Raw genomic sequence first — 10,018 nt, forward strand, 5'->3', positions numbered from 1 at the left:
GGGATTACAGGCGCCTGCCACCACGCCCGGCTAATTTTTGTATTTTTAGTAGAGACGGGGTTTCACCATATTGGCCAGGTTTTCTTGAACTCCTGACCTTGTGATCCGCCCGCCTCGGCCTCCCAAAGTGCTGGGATTACAGGCGTGAGCCACCGTGTCCGGCCTGTCATTTAAAAAAAAATAACAGAGCTGGGTATGGTGGCATGTACCTGTAATCCCAGGTACTAGGGAGGCTGAGGCAGGGGGATGAAAATATTTAAAAACTATCATTTTCGAAAACCTGCTTTGTCATTTAAAAAAAAATAACAGAGCTGGGCATAGTGGCATGTACCTGTAATCTCAGGTACTAGGGAGGCTGAGGCAGAGGGATCACCTGAGCCCAGGAGTTTGAATCCAGCCTGGGCAACATAGCAAGACCCTGTCTCTAAAAAAAAATACTTTAAAAAAGAAACGCTGGGATCCGCTCGGCTTCTGCCTGTTGCCCCAAGATGGCAGACACAATGAGCCGGCGCCGCGCTGGTTGCCCATGGGGTGGCTGTGAGGACGAACGGTCGGCGAGGCTCCACAGTCCAGGCGGAAGACCGTCGTCCAAGCAGGAGGAAGAGGAGGAGGCGGCCCAACTGTTGGCCAACATCCCCCTAGCCGCCGGCGCGGCGCCCGCCTCGCGCAGGTTGGCCCTTAGGCAGCCCGCCCGCTCGCCGCCGCCTGGCCGTGCGCCGCCGCTGCCTTCCCCAGACGCAGCCATGAAGCTGACCCGCCGCGTGCTGCTGCGGAGCTTCTGTATCGCCAACGTGTTCCGCGAAAACTCGGACAAGATTAACTGCTTCAATTTCAGCCCTAACAGCGAGGTGATCACCTCGAGCAGCAACGACGACTCCATCGTGCTCTATGACTGCCAGGAGGGCAAACCAAAACCCTGTTCAGTAAGAAATACGGTGTGGCCTCATTAGATACACTCCTGCGGCAAACACGGTTGTTTACAGCTGTAACAAAATAGACGATACTATTCGTTACTTGTCCTTGCATGACAACAAATACATCAGATACTTTCCTGGACATAGCAAAAGGGTGGTGGTCTTGTCCATGTCACCTGTGGATGACACTTTCATTTCTGGGTCTCTTGAATGAGACCATTCGACTCTGGGATCTCCGGTCTCCCAACTGCCAGGGCCTCATGCATATAAAGGGGAAGCCAGTTTGTTCTTTTGATCCAGAAGGGTGAATTTTTGCTGCTGGTGTCAACTCTGAAACGGTCAAACTTTATGACCTTTGTTCTTTTGATAAGGGGCCATTTGCTACCTTTAAGATGCAGTATGATCGAACTTGTGAGTGGACAGCACTTAAAATCAGCAACAGTGGCAAGGTCATCCTCATTTCCACCAACGTCAGCTTCATTCGTCTCATTGGTGCATTCAAAGGAGTGGTGATACACACATTTGGCCGTTATGCCAACAGCAAAGCTGTCACACTGGAGGCTTCATTTACTGCAGACTCTCAGTTTGTTATGGTTGGTTCAGAGGATGGCAAGATCCATTTCTGGAATGGAGAGAGCGGTATAAAAGTAGTTGTGTTGGATGGTAAACACACAGGCCCAATTACCTGTTTGCAATTCAACCCCAAGTTTGTGACTTTTGCCAGCGGGTGTACCAACACGGCCTTCTGGTTGCCCACCATTGATGACTGACCCTGATGCTGCTTGGCTATTTCTGTACCGTGAGGGCCGCCATAGGAAGAAACTCAGAGGGGACTGAGATGATAGTGGGACTGGATCATCTGACTGTGCTGGAGAACATCCTTTTACATGGCCTTCCCATGGATGTGCTGTACATCTGCTCAAAAGAAAATAATTACTTTGCTGAGCATCTTCAAAAGGACTCTTGGTGCAACAGACTCAATTGGAACTCATCTTTTCTAGCTGTCACTGCACCAAGCTCTGCTAGAGGAGTGACCAGACTCCTAACTTGGGTATAGTGGGGCTCTCAAGCATCTTCAATTTGAATGTACATGCTGCTGAGGTGTCAGTGAACTCTTTAGCTCCGCACATCCCTTCTCCTATCCCCCTAAATGTATGGGAAGCCACAGTCCTGGTTTTGAAATGCTGGGGCAGTTCAGTGCCCCTTGCCCTCACACTGCATGTCTTGTTACTGGGTCTCCCTGTGTACTTGTGGCATTATCCACAACCGTCATGTTTCTTAGGTGCCAAACATTTACAGAAATGTTTTCTTATATCTTGGGGTTAGAGAAAGGGACAAATACAGAAGGACCTTGCTTGCAGGAAGCTGTGCAGTTAGTCACTGCAGTTAGTTGTGTGAGGCTAGGTGGTCGGGCAGGCCTCAGGCTGTAAGTGTTGGGTGGGAAAAGGGCCTGAAAGGGAAAGAAGGGGGAGGGTAGCAGGTGAGTTCCTAGGGCTGGAAGGTTTAGCAGCAGCCTGGTGCAGTGCCCTGTCATCAAGACAAACTCACGGTCCTCCTGGATGCCTACCAAGCTTGGTTTGTACAAAAGCAAGGTGGGAGTCTATTTTTGTACATGAGATACATCATCCTTTGCTGTGGGCTAGTATTGTGAAGTGAGTCTGAGTTGTTTACACTGATGCCTTCCCTGCCCGCCACAAATTGTGTATGTAATTTTTAGATGATACCACCCCTTTCCCCAGCTCCCGACCAAGAGCTGGTTCTAGGCCTGCGTTATATGTTATATTTGGCCTTTTTGCATATGATCTTTGATTTCTGTTGTTTGTATTTTAGCACCGTGTATGCACCTTCATTTAAATACATCTGTGTGCATACAGATATGCATACATGTGTGTGCGTATGCATGTATTGCTCTCATCTGTAGTTTCTGAGAGTTCAGCTGAAGCAGATGGAGTCCCGCAGCCCAAGAGACAGACTGCATTCTTGCTAATAGTGTTTGCCACAAGTGTTAGTGAGTCTTCCCTATTAATGTTTTCATTTCGGAAGACTGAATGAAGCAAAGCTTATAGTGTTTGCTGTTTCCATGGCAGCTAAGTGAGGGCCTTGGGATGACTTCCTGTGTTCCTCAAGCCGCACTTTGGGGTCCTCTCTGCAGTATTATCCCCCTTTTTGCTTGGTGGTACTCTGTGCCTGTGGTGTGTGTGATAGTCACTCTTGCATGGCTTTTGTGTCTGGCTTGTGGCATTTGGGGATAGGGTGCTGGAGCCAGAGCATTTTCAGTTCGTTTGAGGCCTCGTTGCCAACGATAGATCACTCCCATTTACCTGATAAGTCTGCTTGCTTGCTGCTTTTCCTTGCTTTCTCTTGGAAGAGGAAGGGACTCTGGTCAGGCCCAGGCTGAGTGAGACGAGCTGCAGCTGGCTGATGGCTCTCTTAGAGCAGAGAGAGTGGTATGTCATTTTACTAAATTCCTAAACAAACACTTATGCAGGCAATACTCCTTGCAGATCCAGAAACTGAGGCACAGTAAGGTTATGACTTGCTCAAGAATACATAGCTGCTAGGGAGTAAATTAAGGCATCACAACTACTGTTCAGAGGCAGGAATAGGCTGTGAATTGCTAGCACTTTTTTTTTTTAAAGCAATTACTTTTTGACTTGTTCCTTAAACTGAAAGTGCAAGAGGTGTATACCTTTCCCAAATGTAGACTAGAATCTGCAGGATGCCACCCACTGTATAGCTCTGCTTTCCCAGAGAGGATGGACTTTTAGAAACCAAATGATCTTAATTGTTAGTACCCACCCCTGGCTTTTTAGGGTAGAAAGTTCATGACAGAAATAATTGTTAAGAAAGAGTGCTTGGAACCGTGGGTTAACAGGAAAGGGTATATAAGTTCACGTATCTGCAACCAGAGCAGCCACCAAGCATGACTTACCCAGCAGCAGGAAAATGATTTGTATTTGAGTTCCTGTGTGTCCCAAACTGAGGCAGCACGTTCTTTGAAAACATGCCACCTCATGGCCTCTATTTTTGGGTCCTGCAGTTGCAAACCTGCCTCCTGAGTTAAGAAAGAAAGGGAAAAAATATAGCTGGAAGTGAGTGGAGATGATGTGGTGGGGGGATAACGCAGAATAAGAGATTTTGAGGGCTGGGGCTGCAAAGATTCTCTCAGCGGAGCCAGAGGTGCTCAAGCTCTCTTGGGGGTGGTTAGGGAGTGGGGCAGCGGCATTTGGCATCCTCTTAGGAGTCACGGCCAAAACCACTGATGTGTATTTGATAGTGACACTGCACTGCTCAGCCAGAGGGGTACTTAAAAAATTATTTCCAGTTGCAATTATAATTACTGCTTATTAAGGAAAATATGGAAATTTTAGAAATAATCAGTTTGCCACCCAAATGCTACCACTGTTAATCTTTTGGTGTTAAATGTTCCCCTACACATTTCTGTGCATAGATTTTTGGTGTGTTTACATAGTCGTTATTCTACTGTCTATACAATTTTATGTCCCTTTTGTGCTTAACATACAAACATTTTTTCCATGTTACAGTCTTAAACAGAAAAAAAATATTGGGATCCAAAAAATGGAAGTGACCCTAGGCCCTTCTTGACTCTGAGAGACTCTGGCTGGAGCCATGTTCTACTTTTTTCCCGGGCCCTTCACAGAGGAGGCCTCAAATATGAACAGCATTTGCTACCTAAGACCCAGAGCAAAAATTAGCCGGGTGTGGTGGTGCATGCCGTAATCCCAGCTACTTGGGAGGCTGAGGCAGGAGAATCACTTGAACCTGGGAGGCGGAGGTTGCAGTGAGCCAAGATTGTGCCATTGCATTCCAGCCTGGGTGATAAGAGTGAAACTCTGTCACAAACAAACAAACAAACAAGCAAACAAAAAGACCCAGAGCATATCTTGTGAAGTGTTCTTGTGTTCAAATCTGAGTATTTTTCTAACTGTTATATTTCAGCCCATTTCTTATAGCTATCCAAATCCATATAGGTTATTCTGTTGCATATTTTTATATCACTATATCTGTTTGGTCACCAGGTGACTGCTCAAAAACATCTATTTTATCTCTTCAAACCTTCTGTGGCCTCCCAAATTCTTGCTCTGCAAGCCATGTTCAACTTCCTACAAAGTTTGACATTAATTCTAAATTCATTCATTGAAAATTCAGGTCAACATAAAACCCACTTAGTGGGCCAGGTGCAGTGGCTCATGCCTATAATCCCAGCACTTTGGAAGGCCAAGGCAGGCGGATCACCTGAGGTCAGAAGTTCGAGACCAGCCTGGCTAACATGGCGAAACCCTGTCTCTACTAAAAATCCAAAAATTAGCTGGGCATGGTGTTGGGCACCTGTAATCCCAGCTACTCGGGAGGCTGAGGCAGGAAAATCGCTTGAACCTGGGAGGCAGAGGTTGCAGTGAGCCGAGATGGTGCGCCATTGCACTCCAGCCAGGGCGAAAGAGTGAGACTCATCTTGAAACGAAAACAAAAACCAAAACCTACTTAGTGTAACTGCTATCAAAAGCCCACCTGGCTGACTCTGAATATGGATGCTGTCATAGCAAAGGAAGCCTGGTATAGGTCCCTGCTACCATTTCTCCTCCTCTGCTTCACTGACCTCCTCAAAAAACAAACAAAAAAATTTTGCTTCACTGTAGTTATACTGTGTGCATATATGTATACTATATGTGTGCTCACTTTTCAACAAATAATGATTGAGGCCTGATTCTGTGCCAGGCACTGGAGATGCAATGGTGCATGAAATAGACCTGATTGTTGTTGTCCTGGCGCTCACAATCTAGTGGTGTTATAGAATAGAGGACTGATAATGTAGTGCTATAAGTGCCACAACAGGAATGATTGGAAGCTACAAAGTATTGGGGGAGCAAAGGCATTTTTTACCATAGGGTTGAATGTCTACTTGTCCCAAGCACTATTCTACATGTCAGAAAAAGAGACACTAAGTAAGAGTAAACCGGGATGCCTGTGTGAGGAGGCAGCATTTGAGCAGGGTACTACTATATGATGAGCAGGGTACTATACAATGAGCAGGATGGGGTGGAGGAAGGATATGGTATCCTGAACTCAGAATGAGAGGTAAAATAAGTCTTCCTAATGGCAGTGATGCTGAACTGAGACCTGAAAGATGAAGAGGAGTTAGCTAGGTGAAGGAAGCTGGGGTTTGGTGGAGAAGTGCTCCAGGCAGAGGAAACAGGAAATGCAAAAGCCCAGAAGAGAAGGAATAGAAAATACAAGAAATCTGTGACTAGAAAAGATGGGGGGGGTAATAGGTTATTAGTAGCTCTCCCTTTGTCTGGTAAAATTGTTTTACTTATATAAGAGCCAGTTTATTTTGTATACCTTGTTTTCTCTTTTAGTAGCCTTACTGATACACAAGTCCAAACGTGTTTGGGCAGCTTCCTCACAGAGCATGGCCAAAGGAACTCCTGCCATCGAATGGACAGAGAGATCATGATTTGCAGAAAATTAGCATTACTACAGTGTTAGGCTCACAGTATCTCAAATAACAGCAATTTTCCACTCAATGGTTTAAAAGCCCTTATGTACTAAAACAGGCTAAGGAAGAAATATGTAAGAATATCCTCAGACAATATTCCCCTGTATGGGGAGATGAAAGGAAACCAGGGAAAGAAAGGAAGGAGGGAAGGTTAACAATTAGGTACTTGTGTCAGCATTGTACTTAGTGAGCATACTCTCATTCCTCCAATCAATGAGGTAGGCAACATAAACCCCATTTCCAGATGAGGAAACTGCAACTCACAATACAGGGAAAAGCTGGCCTTAGCTATCTCCTTTATGTTATGCTGCCTCCCATCAGGATTTATTTCTAAATCAACAAATGGTAAGGAGGCATTAAAATGTCGCCCAGTTGTGACATCCATACATTTATATTTAAGACCTCAATGAAAGTGCTTAAGATCCCATTTTGTTCTCAAAAGACATTGGAAGAATCTCTATTTCACTAAATAATATACACATCAGCTGGTGCCCAAAGCAGAGAGAGCCTCCGATACCACATATATTAGAATGGACATATTTTCAAAGCTAAAAACTGGAATGCCTTTCTAACAATTTCATACTACTTCTAGTTGAGAGAGACATTCTTAAAAATGCGATTTGGATGCAGAAACATTGGCATTCTTAGAACACATCGAGTTTTTGGGATTGAAGCCGTCTCAGAAAAATCCAGATTAATAGGGTTCCACATGTATGAAGATGAATCGCATTAGCAAAGCATAATCAAATGTGTATATTATGCTTTCCCATAGTATTTTATACATACAAGACCTTAAAACAAATTGATTTTTTAAATTGTTATGGTGCTTGGTACACATTAGGAGCTAAAAACATGACTATAATAGAGAATTGTAAAATTTTTGCTTACCCACCTCTTATACAAGGTTGTAAAAAGTTGTTAGCGATTAAATGTCCACCAGCTGTTCTGTCTTCACTGCGGTCAAAGCGATGGGAATGGAGCACCAGCAAATTGGAGTGGAGAGAAATTAGAACTAAGATGGATGGGATGGGGGTTGCGGGGCTGAGAAGCCTTAGGACAGATGACCAAGGGAAAAACAGTATAATCCTTTAGATGTTTTAAGAATGACAGGAGCTGTCCTTAGAATGGGATTATCCTGGTGGAGCTTGGAAAACCCCATGGTGTCAGATTCCTGGTCAACTCCCCAGTTTTGACTGAAGACCCGAGTTTCTAAATGCAGCAATGGAAAATGTGGGGGGATATATAATACAGTCTCTACTTTCAAGAAGCTTATAAACTGTGTATAGGGAATCAAGGAAATGATCATTTGGACTGATCAGTGAAGGCTTTGTAGAGGGAAGTGGGATACATAGATTAGAGGGAAAGGCATTCCAGGTAATGGCAACTACAAAATCCAAAGGCGCCTTTGGGGCCACTCTGAATCTAAAGCATGGCATTAGAATCTTGGCTTCATTTAATTACATTTTGTGGGGAAGTTGGGTGGTCTACTGTTAAGAGATTATGTAAGAGGAATGAGGCATTTCATTTTTCTTACCATTTGGTGTCACTCTCAATCAAATAAATTGTACTAAACTTAGGAAAATAAGCCCCCTTGTTAAAAGAGCTTTTGGCTTTTGTCAAGAAAGCAAATTAATTTTTTTAAACATAAAAGTGATAGTGAGATTCCTTTTTATGAGGAGTACACATGTGGTATGACCATTTACCTATGGAGTTTCAAAATAAAAAATTAAAATGACAGAAAGGACACTCACAGAACACCAGGCATTCATTTCACAAACTACGGGGAAAAGTATATTTTAAAGATACATTGCTAATACTTGCCTAAAGATTACTCTTACACATACACAGTGTGACTGTTTTTTGTTTTTGTAAATCAGAGCTTTGGGTATAGAGAGACAATGGCAACACACCAGAATAAATAAATTTCTACCAGGTAAAAAAGCATGAAGATGAGTGTCTAGAGAGATTTGGAGGTGGCTGGGTTCCCCTGGCCCTGCTCCTTTTTCTTAAGGACAGAGCTAAAATAACAACGTGAGGCTACAGATCATCTGTTTCTTATTTACTTTCTTGGTCTTGTCCTAGCTAAAGTCATTTCTAGATCATGTGCTACAGTCTTCAGAGAAGTTATGGAAGGAATTTACACAAAGGGCAAATACATAATTGAATACATGTATAAAAACACATCAATAGAATGTGGATAAAGAACATAGGCAAAAATTCTGATTAGAAGGAAATCAATGGATCTTTCATTTTCTGATTTGTACTACTCACTCCACAGCTGACAGTGTTCAATTTCTTCAGGATGTCTGTCAGAAGCCCATTCCTTGATCCATCTTCTTGGTTACCTGCTGGAGTAACACTGGCATTCTCTAAATCTGGAACTAGAGATGTATCTATGTATTTATTCCCTATTTTCCTTCATATGTTAAGTTTTCTAGTGCTAAGCCTGTTATTTTCCTTAAAGAATTGCTTCAGTAGGGTCCAAGATGGAATCAGCTAATGGCTAACACATGATGTGTTAAATTCGGGTAATTTTGCACATGGTTTATGCTTAAATAGAAATTCTAAACCATTTACGTCTGTTTTCTGGTCATCGTTCTTGCTTTGTAAAAGCTACGCGTATGCTCTCCAAATAAGTTTTTATTTTGCCCATTTTGAACTCTTCCATATATTAATTTTTTAAAGCACTCAAAACAGAGATCGAGAACAATTGTGTCCTTTTAGTTCATTGTCTTCTACAGAGGAAAAAATCAGGTCAGATTAAGCTCTTGAACTGTTGCAATTACTTTTGTTTTCCAAACTTCAGTTTTTTAATTTTCTCTTTTAATTTGCAATCACTTTCCTAAGATCATGCCTTTTTACTTTAGATAGCTAAAACATCGTTTACTAAATATTTGCCTTAGCACTGACCTTTGTGGTTACTTTGTTGAAAACTGTGCTGTAACTTGACACAATATTAACGACTTCTGATTACTTATCTGGTACACGTTTGGTAATATCTACCTTTCAAGAAAGGAACACAGTTCAGACACATAATTTGACAAAATTAGGAAACAGCAACATCAGTTCTTCGAACATAGGAAAAAATCTGACAGAGTTGACATTTCTGTCTGGTGTTAGATAGTGTTCTTTAAAGACCACAGACAACATGCACAAATGTAGGCGGAAACAATACATCTGCAGATACTGGCAGACAGCATTACCCGCCAAATTTGGCCAGTTTGTTAAGATAAATAACTTTTCAGTGACGTGCAGGGCTGAAATTACATAAACAACACAAATTACTAAGACCTAAGCCTACGAGTTTTGTGGGTTTCAAGATTTTATGCAATCAATATTCTGACATCTGTAACACCATTTTGTCCCTGAAATGCTGATGCCAGGAAGAGTAAGATATTAACGTTTTACTTGATGACTTGTTCATTATCTTGAAATAAACTATGATTAATTCTTTGGAATAACCATTATTGAGCCACATATTTAGGTCATTAAGACAACTATAATCATCTCCTTATAAGGAAGTTTCATTAAAAATGCCAGAGAGCTCAGCCTGTTTCAAAAACCAATACTTGTAGCTTGTTATATT

At 42.7% G+C, this 10,018-nt stretch overlaps 1 pseudogene; it reads left to right on the forward strand.

Moving 5' to 3' along the window:
• The first annotated feature begins 711 nt into the window (after positions 1-711).
• Positions 712-9,001, forward strand: LOC100453506 (WD repeat-containing protein 82-like; annotated as a pseudogene).
• Positions 9,002-10,018: the final 1,017 nt, after the last annotated feature.

This window comes from Pongo abelii, chromosome 1, assembly GCF_028885655.2.
Source record: "Pongo abelii isolate AG06213 chromosome 1, NHGRI_mPonAbe1-v2.0_pri, whole genome shotgun sequence".
Classification (NCBI taxonomy): domain Eukaryota; kingdom Metazoa; phylum Chordata; class Mammalia; order Primates; family Hominidae; genus Pongo; species Pongo abelii.